This window comes from Panicum virgatum, chromosome 2K, assembly GCF_016808335.1.
Source record: "Panicum virgatum strain AP13 chromosome 2K, P.virgatum_v5, whole genome shotgun sequence".
NCBI lineage: Eukaryota > Viridiplantae > Streptophyta > Magnoliopsida > Poales > Poaceae > Panicum > Panicum virgatum.
In genome coordinates, this window is record NC_053137.1 from 68,606,989 (window position 1) to 68,623,090 (window position 16,102).

Here is a 16,102-nt window from a genome sequence, read left to right on the forward strand (position 1 = left end):
TTTTTTTCTTTACAATACGTACTAGTGGTCGATCAGCTTCCTGGATTCAGAATAACCATACAATCCGGATTCCAGAAGAAGGCAGCATGGTGTAAGCACGATGCCTTGTTATTTTTATTATTATTGTATAATAGTAACATGTTACATAGCAAGACTGTTACATCATCCAATTCCAATCCAATCTATACACAAAGAAACCATGAAACATTCAATTCCAATCCAATCTATGCACAAAGAAACCATGAAACAGCTCACCAAACCGCCATACTCACACAAGCATACATCTAGAATATTTTTGCATATTCACACATATATTCGCACTAACATAAACATACAGGAAAGGTGCACGGGCTCACACCTGCAATATTACTCAATGCAATCGTCAGCTCTCCGACTAGATAAACTCAAAGCGCATGAGAAGCTTCACGTGGTTGTACTTGTTCCCTTTGCGGTCGAAGAGCGCCACCGCTCGGATCCCCGGCCGCAGCTCCGACACCGGCAGCACCGTCTGCCCGCCAAAGTCGTCTTTCTCCGACATGTCATACTCGTGCACCTCCACCCGCAGCAAAGCAATCTCTGGGACGGTCAGGGAAGCTGAACTCTTCCTCCCATACTGGCACCCAGTTATCCTCGATCGCCTTTGTCTTCTTCACCACCGAGTCTGCTGGGACTCCAGCTATGCCAACCTACCATACCAGTGGATTAGAACAAGCTATGCTGCTTGTAACTACACTGTTGCCAAACTTAATCTGAGTTGTATTTGCATACATACCCGTGTATAGAAATCGGGAGGAGAATACTGATCAAAGTGTGTCTGCTTAAAGTCCATCCGCCACCCATCACCCATGTACACCTTGACCTTCAAGGTTTTCTTCACAGGTTGGGGTTCCCTTGGGTCAAAGACTTCTGGTTCTGTTTGCACCAAGAAATCTGGTTTCTTCACATAGCCACACCCACCATTGGCTTTATAAAATCCATGCATTAGCCAAAGGGCTCTTCCGTATCCCTGCAAGAAGGAAATATGATTGCTGTTATGAGAGGTGTAAGTGCGTGACTATCAAAACAGAGGCACCATATTATATGAATGGTCAGTGAACCGATTTAGGCAAGCAGCAGCCTGTAGAACTTGGATCAACAGCTCAGGAGAAAATATACCTGCATATTGAAGGCCACCATTTGAGCACCATGCACCCAACCAAGAAATGGATTGTAGTTGGATGAAGTAACCCGAGTGCCCTTCGGGTATATCCTCAGTATGTTTCTCTGTGTGAACCTACTCGTATTTAGAACAAAGGGAGAAAACAATTATAGATGTTACAGTGCTCAGTATTTTCTTTTCAGGGTTCGGAGCATGCAGGAATATGGTATCTTAATCTCTCCCTCTTTTCTACTGCAGCCGCCCGCTGTTAAAATACAAAGAGGGAAGCTGCTAATAAGAGTAGTTATTTTATGTTTCAAATCCATTAGAGTGGCTATTTTCTATGCTGGTTTGCCAAAACCTAACGCAACCCTCCTCCTTTACCCGGGCTTGGGACCGGCTATGCTGAGACGACTCAGGAGAGAGAGTCTTCCAGTCAGCATAGGCGGAGTTAAAGAGTAGTTATTTTATGTATACCTCACAATTTCAGTGCCATGATCCTCTGCCACTTTGGCAAGTTGTTGCTCGCTAAGACTAAGGCGCCTAACTTTATCTGGATCACTCTTCAAGGCATCAGCTAGAGAGCCTTTTGGCTTCCCTGTTCTAATAGTAATAAGATGTTTATACTGTGGAGCAATATGTGGCTGCATTTTCTGTTCCTCCTCGTCATCTTCATCGTTGTCATCGTCATCGTCATCGTCTCATTGGTGTTCAGAGACATCATCGTCAAGCTAGCAGAGGGAGCCACAATTGGTTTGGTGAAATCTCGCATAACTGATTGCGTAGTGCGAAAGAAAGGAGGGTCAGAAATGAAGCCAAACTTGGAGTTGAAGGCGATACCTTCTTAGCAGACTTAATCTCAGTATGAAAATCCGGTACTTCTTTTCCCCACGCGGCATCATCACCAGCTCCTTTGCCAAGATGGAGGTCAGCATCACCCTCTTTCATGGTTGTTGGGATCTTAGCTTCTTAGACGCCCAGACAGGGAGCATGAACAATATGAAAGATGACAATGAATGTAGGTGTCGAACTCCAATAATGATTAGAAAATTCAACCCTTTACACTGTGGAGAGGAGGGGACCCTTAGCCCTCGGCTAGGTTTTCCTAAATTGCCCCCTCCCAACTCATTTACAGCTCACTCTTAGCCGGCTTCGGGGTAAAATTACAAGGTGAGAGGTTTACAAATCCGACATTCTCACGTATTCGAGAGGTGTACAAATCCGACCTTCTCACATATTCACGTTTCACACGCATGTCTACAACCGACGAAGGTTCCAACAACCTTCGGGGACCTCCGGGAGTTAGAGCCATGAAGGTTCCATCAATGAACAATCAGCCACCACCTTCGTTCCCGAAGTTGATTCCTTGACCCGAAGGTCCTGGTCTTCGAACTTGTGCTTCTGAGCAACCCTTCGTCACCTTCGGCCGGACGAAGGCGATATCCTTCGTCGCCGAAGGTTTTGATGTTTGCGCTTGCGCTTCTGGGCAGCCATCGGTCACCTTCGGCCTACAGAAGGTGATATCCTTCGTACCGAAGGTTATGGTCTTTGAGCTTGCGCTTCTTAGTGTTCATCCAATACCTTCAGGTAAGCTTGGCTCCATCTCGTTGGGGCCCTGCAAACAGGTTAGGGAGCATTTCCGAGGGTGAGGGCTTGACCCGAAGGTCCAATTCCCAACAGTAGCCCCTCGAGGGCGAGGTCCGAAGCCGACGGTCCGAACCCGCGTTGAAGAAGAGGATTGCAAGTAACCTTCGGGAAGCTCCCGAGGAAAAACGTCTCCCGGACCGTCGGCTGCAACGATCATTTTTGGTGGTTTACGTGTCGGGCTCCTATTCGCCGCTTGGGCGGCCGACTCCTCGATTTTACCGTTGGTACTGTTGCTTTCCCTCACCTATATAAGCGGACGGGGGGGGGGGGGGGGGGGGGGGTAAATTCTGTGCCCCCTCGAGCTTTGCTTACCTTCGGCGCTTTCCACTATAAAGCATTTCTTTCGAAGGTTCCATTTTCGTGCGTGGTCAAGTTGGTCGTTTTCCTCGGTGTAAGTGGTTTTGCGGTTTATGGCTCGTACTAAGCAAACAGCAAGGTTGATTGAAGGTTCGTTTGAACCCTTTTTCCTAATTTGCCTTTCTTTGTTTTTGTGTAGATATGGCATTCATTAAGAGGGCGGTTCTTCGTGCAGACTCTGGTCCAGCTCCCGAAGGAGAGGCGGGTGGTTCACAGCCTTCTCAGCAGCAGCAGTCCAGCGAGAGCCTTTCGGCGGTGTCCGCGGACGTGTCAGAATTAATGGCTCCGGAGAAACGTAAGACTTTGCTTTTCGAGCCATCTGTCGTTTCTCAGAGCACGATAGACTTCTATGTTTCGAAGGGCTATTTCGCCGAGGGGGTTTGTCGCCCTCCAGGGGCAGAATTGATTCCTGTACCGGAGACCGGCGAGGTTGTGGTCTTTAAGGACTTTTTTACAGCGGGGCTTAGGCTTCCGATGGATCCAATTGTGCCGAAGCTTTTGGAGCCATTTAACGTGAAGCTTCACCACTTTACCCCGAACGGGATTGTTGCATTGGCCAAGTTTCTGTGGGTGGTGCGGACCTTCGGAGGAGAACTGTCTGTGGATGCCTTTTGTAGGCTTTTTCAGTTGCACTGCCAGCCTCGTAAGGTCTATGTAGATGATGATGCCGAGCTTAGCGAGGTTCAGAACGGCTGCTGCACCTTCGTTCCTCGCAAACCGAACAAAAGGACAGGCCTGGAGAAGGTTATGCTCTCGACGGCTTACAAGAACAAGTGGGAAGGGAACTGGTTGGGATACTGGTTTTACGCGAAGATTGGCTTCCCTGACCCCGAAGGTTCTGTCGAGGAGAAGTTTCTACTGGCTTCGGACATTGAGATGTTCGATCACGTCTATCAGCCTGCCTTTAGCAAGCATGGTCCGGGTTTCAAATCGTGTCTGGAAGCCTTCATGACGGCTTGCCGAGTTTGTGGTGGCAGGGATGCTGTCGAGGAATTTCTGGCTGCGAAGGTTTGGCCTTTGGCTGCTTGCTGGTCTCTGTCGAGATTCGAGCGCAAGCGCTTTGCTGGTTTGAAGTATGATGTGACTTCTCGGGTTTTTGGGCTTCGGAGGCCCGAGGGTTCCAGTGACGAAGTTATTGTTGGTGAGCTGGAGCGGCAGGCTGCGGAGATATTGGGTCCATGGAACAAAAAGGAGTATCATTCTTTGGTGGAGGTGTGCGGGGGTAACCTTCGTTTGAACCGGTGTTTGGCTGAGATGGGCGTGGCCTACGAGGCTCGGCCGGTGCCGGCAAACGCCGTTCCAAGAATGACTCCATCGGGGAACGTTGGTTCGGAGGTTCCTGGGTCGAAGTCTAGAGGTAAGGCTAAGGTGGAGGAGGCGGGAAGCTCCGGGTTTGCTAGCACGCGAGGTCGCGGGCGTGGTCGGAAACCTTCGAGCACGAAGGTTTCTGTTGCGAGGGCTGAGAGCGTCAAGAGGAAGGCGCAAGATGAGGAAGTTTCTTCGGGCGACAGTGGTACGCCCTCATTCATGGAAGAGCTCATGGGGACGGTGGGTGGGGAGATTGTAGTTCCCGAAGGGAGGCTTTTTAGATCCCGTTACGATCTTAGCGATGAGTACGGGACCATGCTTTTCGGTTCCGGCCGTCGGGTTGAGGTGGCGAAAGTGTTGATTAACCTTCATTGTTCATCCGAAGGTACGACGAAACGCCGGAGGATTCAAAGCCTTGTCAAGACTGGGGCCAAGCCTGCGGACATCCCGAAGCCACCCGTGCCGAGGGTGTCCGACTCGACGGCTGATGCCCCGAAAGGTCCGGCTCTGGCGTCGACCGCTGCACAGCCTGTTTCTTGCGGTGAACATCGAAGATGGGGAAATCTTGGTTGGTGAGACGTTGATGGCGCTCAGGGGTGGAGAGGTTCCCGGTGGTTCTTCTGCTCCACCTTCGGACAAAGAGGTGGAGGCGTTGGAGGGATTGAATCTCGACGAAGCCGGTAAGCTTCGATTCTTTGTGTTTTGTGAACCCTTTGTTTTGAGACTTTATAAAATTCCTCTTTTATTTCCTTCACAGCTGTCTCTGCGTCAATGAGTCAACTTTTGTCTCTGATGCATGGGCCTGGAACGACTGGGATTCTTCCTCCTGAGAGGGGTAGGGTGGTGTCTGATTACATTTAGCCTTCCTTCACCTTTTGTTTTCCCCGAAGGTGATTTTTGTTTTTGATTCAGAGTTTAATGCAGCCGTGGCAGAGGCGTCTACCTCCGACGCTGCCTTCATTGTTGCTGAGTTGAGCAAGAAGCTTGCCCACGCCAGCCGTACTTTCATACAGAAGGCTAAGGCGGACGCGGACCTTCGGGTGGCGAGTGCCACCGAGAGATTGGGTCTAGCTGACAAACTATGGCGGGCTGAGGCGGAAATTCTCGTTCTGAAGGACGAGAACCAGCAATTGAAGGCCAAGTGTTCGAGGCTGGAGTCTGCTGCTTCAGATAACGAGAAGGTTCTAGAGAGCCTTCGGAGGATCATTGAGGGGGATGCAAATGAGAAGGCTGCCCTCAAGGGGAGGATCACCGAGCTGGAGAGGGTTCATGCTAAAATGATTGAACTCGAGCAGGTCTTCACCGAGGTCGCCAAACGAGCCGATGGAGTGTACCAAGAGTACAAGAAGGCTGTTGCTGCCCTTGGAGCGGAGCCTTTGCCCTTGCCTGAGCCGGCCGAAGGTCCCCAAGTTTTCTTTCAGCTTTTGGACTGATTGCTATCGGAGTTCGAGGGGCTCGGGGAGGTGATGAGCGTTGCAAATGACAACACGGCCTCTGTTTTCTTCGAGGGGCTTGTTGGAAATCTTCTTCACGCCGGCGCAGTTGATATTGTCCGACTGGATGGTTTTCAGTATGTGCCCTACGAAGGCTTGGCGGTGGAGGTGGCAAGAATTCAAGAGGTGAAGGCTGTGTTTTTTGAGCAGTTCTGGGAACCTTCTGGCAAGGTCACCGTTCGGACTCTGGCAGCCGCAGTTGCTGAGGTAGGGTTGGTTCCAGCAACCTTTCATTTTTCTTCTATTTGTTTTTGATTGGTTTCGTCTATTTGGTGCAGGGGGCGACTCCTGATCAGCCTTCGGAGGACAATCGAATATCCGAGGATCGGAGGTCTCCTTCGGGGAATGACGCCGGTGGTTCGTCGGGGGCTCAGGTCTAGAGATTAGTTTGTAGTTTACTTTGGTAGCTTTCTGGCACTTTGGTCTGTAAATATTCCCATGGTGCAGGATGTGAACAACGCTATGATATTGATGAGCTGGGAGGCTTTTAGCCTTGCTCGTCCTGGATGCAGCGTTGCGGAATATTTAAGCTGTTCCAGTAGAAATTCATTGTAATATGTTTTTCTCTGTCGTCTGAATGTGACCTTCACGATTGCCTTTGTAGTGTTTTCTTATTGCGTATCCTTCGGGTTTCCTTTATGTGTGCATCCTTCGAGGTGCCTGCGATGTCCCTCGAGGTGTTGTTTCTGTGCCCCTTCGAGGTGTTGCTTCTGTGCATCCTTCGAGGTGCCTTGTCATGTGCATCCTTCGAGGTGCTGTGTTTTGTGCATCCTTTGAGGTGCTTTGTTATGCGCATCCTTCGAGGTGCTGTGTTTTGTGCATCCTTCGCGGTGCTTTGTTATGTGCATCCTTCAAGGTGCTATGTTTTGTGCATCCTTCGAGGTGCTCTATTATGCGCATCCTTCGAGGTGATGTGTTTTGTGCATCCTTCGCGGTGCTTTGTTATGACTGTCGTGGTGCTCTTTGGAGAAAAACGTCTCCCCCCCTTTCCTTCGTTTTTTCTTCCCGAAGGATCTTTTTGGAGGTTGCTTTCTACAAGGGAAAGCACCTTTAGAATATCTCCGCCTTTGTTAGGTTGCCGGACTTTTCCTTCGGGCGGTGATTTGCTGTTGTCCGAGGCGACGCTCGTTAGGGTTGTTTTTGAAAAAATGTCTCCCCCCCCTTCCTAACGAGTTGTTGCCCGGATGCATTTTATGAAAAGGAAGTGTTTGGTATTCCGATAGATGATTTGTTTGCTAACGAGGCAACGCGCGAAAACTTTGTATTTTTTGAAGAAAATCGTCTCCCCCCTTTCTTGCGCGCTGTTGTCTTCGAAGGGTTTTGTTCTTTTCGTTGCTGGGTAAATTGAATGATGTGTGCCGAGGGTTAGGATGGAAAAAACGCCTTCCCCTTTCTGGCATCCACCCTTCGATACTTCCTTAGTTATTTTGGGTTCGGACCTTTCGAAAGGTCGAAGTCCCTTGGCATTTTTTGCAATTTTTTGTGTCTATTTTGCCGAAGGTTTTTTGGTTCAGACCTTTAAAAGGTCGAAGCCCCTTGGCGTTATTTTTGCACTTATTTTGCCTATTGTGCCGAAGGTTTTTTGGTTCGGACCTTGAAAAGGTCGAAGCCCCTTGGCGTTCTTTTTGCACTTATTGTGCCTATTGTGCCGAAGGTTTTTTGGTTCGGACCTTGAAAAGGTCGAAGCCCCTTGGCGTTCTTTTTGCACTTATTGTGCCTATTGTGCCGAAGGTTTTTTAGTTCGGACCTTGAAAAGGTCGAAGCCCCTTGGCATTCTTTTTGCACTTATTGTGCCTTTTTGCCGATGGTTTTTTGGTTCGGACCTTGAAAAGGTCGAAGCCCCTTGGCGTTTTGTTTGCACTTATTGTGCCTTTTTGTGCCGAAGGTTTTTTTGGTTCGGACCTTGAAAAGGTCGAAGCCCCTTGGCGTTTTGTTTGCACTTATTGTGCCTTTTTGCCGAAGGTTTTTTTGGTTCGGACCTTGAAAAGTTCGAAGCCCCTTGGCGTTTTGTTTGCACTTATTGTGCCTTTTTGCCGAAGGTTTTTTGGTTCGGGCCTTTAAAAGGTCGAAGCCCCTTGGCGTTTTGTTTGCACTTATTGTGCCTTTTTGTGCTGAAGGTTTTTTGGTTCGGACCTTGAAAAGGTCGAAGCCCCTTGGCGTTTTGTTTGCACTTATTGTGCCTTTTTGCCGAAGGTTTTTTGGTTCGAGCCTTTAAAAGGTCGAAGCCCCTTGGCGTTTGGATAAGTATGCAAAGTTTGTGGATTCTGCATACTTTGCTAACTTACTGTTTTGTGCAGCATGTAGGTGCTTGCCGAAGCTTGCCACTTGGGCTGCTTAGGTGAAGGTGACACTTTGTTTGGGGAAATTCATTGCATTGAAATTGTTTACAATGGGTCCGCCTCGTCAAAAACCTCACCTCTTGTGTGGAGTTTCCCCTTGTGAGGAAAAGAGTACGGCCCGTTTGCAATGTAAAAAAAAGAACTAAAAATAAATGTGAAGGCCCGCAATCTCTTATAGCTTCGCGATGCGTCCTTTTTACAATTTTATATGTAGTACTTTTTGAGGTTGTCCGCATTCCAAGGATGCTGCAGCTCGTTGCCTTCGGCGTCGGACAGGTGATATGACCCTGGCCTGTTGCTCTTGATTACTAGGAATGGCCCTTCCCACTTTGGTTGAAGTTTGCCGGAGGTTTCGGCATTTGGCTTCCTTCTTAGGACCCAGTCTCCGACTGCGATGCCCTTTTTCATGATTTTCTTGTCTCTCCACTTCGTGGTTTCTTGTTGATACTTGTCTAGGTTTTCTGAAGCTTGAAGGATGTCTAGCTCTATGAGGTCTTTGTCATCCGGGGGTGTGCCCTCGACTTGGTGGGTCACCCTTAGGCTTCGATTTTTAAGCTCCTCTGGTGTCATTGCTTCAGCACCATATAGTAGCCTGAATGGGGTGAACTTGGTGGTTCTTGATTCTGAGGTGTAGTGGGACCAGATGACCTTCGGGAGTTCATCTACCCATTTGCCCTTTTTCTGATCAAACATGCACTTCTTGATGCTGCCGAAGATGATGACATTGGCCCTTTCGACGGCCCCGTTGGATTGTGGGTGGTACACCGAGGCAAAGATTACCTTCGTGCCCAAACTGTAACAGAATTCTCTGAAGAGCTGTGAATCAAATTGTTTTCCGTTATCGACGGTGATCTCCCTTGGGACCCCGAACCTGCAGATGATGTTTTGCCAAAAGAATTTTCTGATTGTTTCTGATGTGATGTTGATGAGTGGCTTGGCTTCGATCCACTTTGTAAAGTACTCAACAACAACTGCTGCGTACTTGTAATTGCCCTGAGCTGTGGGTAGGGGTCCCACTAGATCAATTCCCCATCTTTGAAGAGGCCAGGTCGGGGGTATCAGCTGAGTTGGCTCCGAAGGATTTGAGGACTTCGGCCCCATCATTTGGAATGCTTGGCATGTTTTCACTATGTGCTGAGCGTCCTTCAGCGCTGTTGGCCAGAAGAATCCTTGCCTGAAGGCTTTGGAGACAAGTTGTCTGAAGCCAATGTGGGATCCGCAAAATCCGGAGTGAATTTTCTTGAGGAGCTCGACTCCTTCGGTTGTCGAGATGCACTTTAACCATGGGCTGGTTACACCTGACTTGAACAACTCTCCCTCGGAGATAACATAGCCCCTCGCACTTTGGAATATTTTCTTCTCCTCTTTCTCATTTGGCGACTCGATGTTTCCCCGAAGGTACTTCATTATAGGTGTTCTCCAATCTTCGGCTGAGATGACTGAGACTTGTTTTTCTTTCTTCGGCTTGACCGAAGGTTCTGTGATTTCTTCGAAAAATACATCCGATGGTAACTGTTCCTTTCTTGATGCTGCCTTTGCCAGTTTGTCGGCTTCGTCATTCATGTGCCTCGGGATATGAACGATGTCGAAGCCCTTGAAATACTTCTCCATGGATCTGACGGCATCAAGGTACTCGATAAGCTCTGGTTTTCTTGCCTCTGAGTCCTTTTCGATGTGGTCTCTGATGACCTTTGAGTCTGTTTTGACTATGAAGTTTTGATGGCCAAGGGCTTTCATTTTGCGAAGGCCCAGGAGCAAGGCTTCGTACTCGGTGGTGTTGTTGGTAGATGATTCGAGGTTGCCGAAGGTTAGTCGTGCTGTGTATCTTGTTTTTGCTCCCGAAGGAGACTCTATGATTGCAGCAATGCCCGCTTCATCATGGCACCAGGCCCCATCGCAGTGCTCGATCCAGGTTTCAGTCGAAGGTTCCTCCTTGAAGGTTGGGGATGTCCAATCGGCAATGAAATCTGCTAGTACTTGTGATTTGATGGCTGTTCTTCTTTCGAAGTCTATGTAGAACTCCGAGAGTTCCGAAGCCCATTTGGCAATTCTGACTGAGGCCTCTCTGTTGCTGAACAAGTCATGCAAGGGTTGATCTGTGACCACGATTATCTTGTGAGCTTCGAAATAGTGTCGTAGCTTCTGGGCAGACATGACCACTGCGTATGCAATTTTTTCTATCTCTGAGTATAGGAGCTTCGAGCCTGCAAGAGCTTCAGATACGAAGTAGACGGGTAATTGCTGCTTCTTTCCTCCAACTTCTCTCTCGAGGACAAGCGCTGCACTAACAGCAGAGTAGGATGCCGCGATGTACAGTAGCAACACGTCCTTCGGGTCAGGTGAGGTCATTTTGACCATGTTCTGGAGATGGTTTTTGAGTTCCTGAAGGGCTTTGCTTTGTTCGTTGCCCCACTCGAATTTGTTTGCGTTGCGAAGGACCTTGAAGAATGGTAAGCTTCGGTCTGCAGAGAGGGGGATGAATCTATTTAGGGCTGCTATCCACCCTATGAGTTTCTGTACGTCCCTGATGGACTTTGGCTCCTCGATGTTCCAAAGAGCTTTTACTTTGTCGGGGTTTGCTTCGATGCCTTTGTTGGACACTAGGCATCCTAGCACCTTTCCTTTGTGAACTCCGAAGATGCACTTGTTGGGGTTCAAGGACAGTCCTGCTTTTCTTAAGCTTGCGAATATTTCGGCCAGATCTGCCACATGGTTGCTTCTTATTGAACTGGTTACAACAAAGTCATCAACATAAGCCAGGACATTCATTCTAAGTTGGTGTTCTAAGACCACGGAGGTCATTCTTGAAAAAGACTGTCCTGCATTCTTTAATCCTTCGGGCATCCTCACGAAGCAGTAGGTGCCGAATGGTGTTATGAAGCTTGTTTTCTCTTCATCTTCCTTTCTCATCCATATCTGGTGGTATCCGGAGAAGCAATCCAGCAGAGACATGAGTTGACTATTTGCTGCGTCGTCAACGACTTTGTCGATTCTTGGCAGCGGGAAGTCATCCTTCGGGTAGGCTTTATTGAGGTTAGTGAAATCGATGCACATGCGCCATTTGCCATTCTTCTTTTTGACCGGCATGGTATTTGCAAGCCATGTTGGGTACTTGACTTCTCTAATGACATTTGCATCTAGCAGTCTCTGGACTTCGGCCTTGACTGCTGCGACTTTTTCATCTGCCATTTTGCGAAGCTTCTGCTTCTTCGGCTTGATGTTTGGGTTGATGTCCAGACGATGCTCAATGATGTCTCTGCTGACCCCCCGAAGGTCGTTGGCGGACCATGCAAAAACATCTTGATTCTTGCGGGGGAACTCGAGAAGTTCTTTCTCCTCTTCGGGCTCGAGGGTTGCATTGATAGTCACCATTTTGTCGTGGAGATGTACATCGAGGGGGACCTTCTTGACTTCACAGTCTTCTTCGAAGGTTGCTTTCTCGCTGTCCCTTTGCTACTCTTTAAAGGTAACGGGCTTGGATTCAGTTCGAAGATTGTGGACATTTTTCTGTCCTGGGGTGTATCCTCGCTCAATGTCCCGCGCAAGTTGCTGGTCCCCGCGGACGGCGATGACCCCCGCGGGAGCTGGCATCTTCATGCACAAGTATAGTTGATGGACGATAGCTTCAAACTTGTTGATTGTCCCTCTTCCTAAGATTGCGCGGTATGGGTACGACATTTCTACCACATCGAAGGTGATGTGTTCTGTTCTTGCGTTGGCCGTGTCTCCGAAGGACACGGGGAGTGACAGTTTGACGATTGCGTTCACTCTCTTTCCTCCGAATCCCATTAAAGGGATATCCGAAGGCTGAAGTAGGCTTCGGTCGATACCCATCTTATCGAAGGTATCGGAAAAGATGGTGTCTGCAGAACTGCCAGTGTCAACTAGTATCTTGCAGATCCTCCAGCCCTGAATGTTTGCCTCGATGACAAGAGCATCTGTGTGTGGGTAGCTAATGAGGTTGACATCTTCTTCAGAGAAGGTGATCGGAGAGTGTGACCACTGGGTTCTCTTGGTTGGACCTTCGGAGACGATGCAGTGGACCTGTCTGAAGTAGTCTCTGCGCTGTCTCTTATTTTTGAAGTCCAGGGTGGAACCTCCGGAGATGGGCATGATCATCCCGAAGGAAGGTAGTGCCGCGGGTTGGCTGTATGTGGTTTAGTTTTCTTGTTTCAGTGGGTTGGCTGGGGGTGGTGGTAGTTGCTCTAGGGTTTGTTGAGCTTGGGTGGTGGGTTGACTGGGTTGCGTCTGAGGGTTTGGCTGCGGCTGCTAGTTGTGGTAGTTGTAGTTGAACATGGGTGGGCGGTATGCTTGTGTAAATGTTGGGGGTGGAACGAACGAAGGTTGTGTGTACTGTATTTGTTGATGAGCTTGTGGAGTCTGAGGCCATGTAGTGTGCCCAACTAGCTTGGCTTTTTTCTCGGACTCCATTCTGTCGAGGGTTTTCTTCTTCTCCGGGCACTGGTTTGTTCTGTGGTCGGAGTCAGACCCATGGAAGTGACAGAAGAATTTTTTGGGGTCACGCGGAGGTCCACGACCTCGGCCCCTTCCTCTGCCGCGGCCTCTGCCTCGTGCCCCGGACGAAGGTTGCTTGTCGCTTGAGCGTTGGGGTTCCGACTCTGGCGGTGTTATGAAGGGATCAAAGGTTATCTGATCCTCATCTTCGTGCGAAGTTTCCAGAGGTAAGATTAGCTGGTGAGCTGGCTGCTTCTTTTGCTGCCATGTTTGCTGGTTGTATTTTTCAGCCTGACGCATGATTCTTCTTTGCTCGACCCTTCTGCGGTGGTCGGCGTCTGACTTCGCGTACTTTTCTGCTTCTGAATAAAGCTCCTCTAGAGTCCTCGGAGTCTCTCTTATGAGGTGAGAAGCAAGCTGACCAGGCAGGAGACCCTCGATGCATTTCTCTATCGCATCTTTCTCTGGGAAGTTTGGAATTTGAGCCTTCTTTTGGACGAACCTCCGGAAGTAGTCATAGAGAGGCTCGCGGTCATGCTGGGGGCATTTAAAATCTTTGACTGTGTTGGTAGTGAGCCTTCTGAAGCCCTGGAAGTCCTGGAGGAGCCTTCCTTTCAGCTGATACCAGTTGTTGATTGATTGCGGAGGCAAGTACGAATACCAGTTAGCCACATAACCTTCGCAGGCCATGACGAAGGACTTGGCCATGGTGGAGTCGTCACCTCCGGCCGAAGCAATGGTTGCTTCATAGGCCATGAGGAACTGAGTTGGATCTGTTGTAGCGTTGTACTTAGGGAGCTATGTAGGCTTGTAGCCAAGCGGCCATGAAGTTCGCTGCAGAGCGACTGAAAGAAGCGAGGTCGGGTCAAATGGGAGGTTGACCGGCGGTGGCCTTTGGTTTTCATTGTGAGCGAAGGCTGTCTGGAGAATGACGTGATTTTCTTGCTGGGAGGAACCTTCGGGCATTTCTTGGTATGCCCTCTGCAAGCTCTCAACTTCTGCCTCCATCTCTGCTAGCCTGCGCCTGGCCTCGGCCAGCTTGTTTGCTTGGTCCAGTGCCCTCTTTTTGGTGGCAAGCTGAGCTTCGATGTTCTTTTTCTTCATTTCAAGGGCCTTGAGCTTGAGTGCTACTTCTGTGAGTTGATGAGCTTTGGTGTTTTCGGTGTTATCAATCAAGTCTCCATGAAGAGCAGCTTCGTTGGTGATGTCTTCCATTTGTGGGTTGGCTCCTTCGTGCTGCGGTTGAGGGCCATCGAGGATGCGGCCAGGCTCAGTGGAAGTGCTTGTGGTGCCAGTGGTGGCTTTCTTCTTCGCTGGGGCCATCGTGGGTTGTCTTTCGTGCTAGAACGGTGGGTGCCGCTGTTGGGATCTTAGCTTCTTAGACGCCCAGACAGGGAGCATGAACAGTATGAAAGATGACAATGAAAGTAGGTGTCGAACTCCAATAATGATTAGAAAATTCAACCCTTTACACTGTGGAGAGGGGGGACTATTTATACCCTTAGCCCTCGGCTAGGTTTTCCTAAATTGCCCCCTCCCAACTCATTTACAGCTCACTCTTAGCCGGCTTCGGAGTAAAATTACAAGGTGAGAGGTTTACAAATCCGACCTTCTCACGTATTCGAGAGGTGTACAAATCCGACCTTCTCACATATTCATGTTTCACACACATGTCTACAACCGACGAAGGTTCCAACAACCTTCGGGGACCTCCGGGAGTCAGAGCCATGAAGGTTCCATCAACGAACAATCAGCCGCCACCTTCGTTCCCGAAGTTGATCCCTTGACCCGAAGGTCCTGGTCTTCGAACTTGTGCTTCTGAGCAACCCTTCGTCACCTTCGGCCGGACGAAGGCGATATCCTTCATCGCCGAAGGTTTTGATGTTTGCGCTTGCGCTTCTGGGCAACCATCGGTCACCTTCGGCCTACAGAAGGTGATATCCTTCGTACCGAAGGTTATGGTCTTTGAGCTTGCGCTTCTTAGTGTTCATTCGATACCTTCGGGTAAGCTTGGCTCCATCTCATTGGGGCCCTGCAAACAGGTTAGGGAGCATTTCCGAGGGTGAGGGCTTGACCTGAAGGTCCAATCCCCAACAATGGTACCAACCTTGGCTTCAAGGTACTCTTTGGGTGGCTTTGTTGAGAGGATGACACGACCCTTGAGCTCTTCGGGTGATGGGAATTCTTTGAGTTGATCGGTGTCGGGATAGTACAGTATGTTGCCAAATACTTCAAGAACCATCTAACAAGATTGATTATTCCCAGAAGGCCCATGTTAGAGAATCAAAGGTTGAGGAAGAAGATGCAACGTACAATGGGTTACTCTTTTTTGAGAAAGAAAAGCACGCCCTGCGGCTACTAGGACATACCTTTGCAACTTTGTCCTGGAGGTCAGCCGGAAGGTGGTCTTCAAGTGTTATGATGACAGGATAGGGGGACGCAACAAATGCATATTCTTTGATGGATCTCAAGCATTTGATCAGTGAAACCGGGGTGGTCAAGGTCCTATAGTATATAAAAAGATGGAAATTGCATGAGAAATTGAGCATACATTCTTTCTGTTGACCAACAAAGTAATTAAGAATCACCTGATTACTTAATTACTAGTAAATTACATTATCATAGTTAGCATTAGGCTAGCAGCAAGATGAAGCAGAGTTATTGTAAGATATATATAAATAAATAAAAGAAGAGTAGTATATACAATTTTTTGAATAAGATAGTGTTCAAATTGGGGGGGGGGGGGTGGGTCAAAAAAGTCAAATGATCTGTCGTTCTGGATTAGAATAGCACTGCACACCTGCCGTGTAGGATGTTGATGTCGTCCTTGGCTGAATTTGGCCACATGTCCAGCTCGATGACCCTGACCCCTCTCTGCAGCGCCTTGATGATGGGGATGTCGCTGCAGTCGCTGCTGAGCTGGTTGCCGGTGAGGTATGAGTTGTGGCCCATGTAGATGAAGTAGTGTGATAGCGGGCGGGACATGTCGTGGTGCACCCGCGGGTGGCGGATGGGCGGGTTGAGGTCGTGGGAGAAGAGGTAGCGGTGGAAGTCATCGAGGGCGAGCAGCGATCGGGCGAGGCGCGGGAGGCGGGCGCGGCCCTACTGCTGGAGGTGGATCTGGTCAAGAAGGCGGTCCACCTCTGCGTCATCCAGGGCGTCCTTCTCGTGGCCTGAGGCGTGGAGGTAGCGACGGAGGCCGTCGGCGCCCATGTGGGGCCCGCCGCCAGAGTGGAGGGAGAAGAGGGCGCGGACGTCGTCGGGCGGGGGCGCATCCCGGGAGTGGAAGCGGCGCTTGAAGATGAGGCAGCACTTGTACGTGGTGCCCATGACGGCCGGGGAGGAGCGAGGGGGAAGGAAGATGG

General features: G+C 49.4%; 1 pseudogene; it reads right to left on the bottom strand.

The window, feature by feature from the left end:
• Positions 1-87: 87 nt before the first annotated feature.
• LOC120694938 lies at positions 88-2,089 on the bottom strand (annotated as a pseudogene).
• Between the last annotated feature and the right edge of the window lie 14,013 nt (positions 2,090-16,102).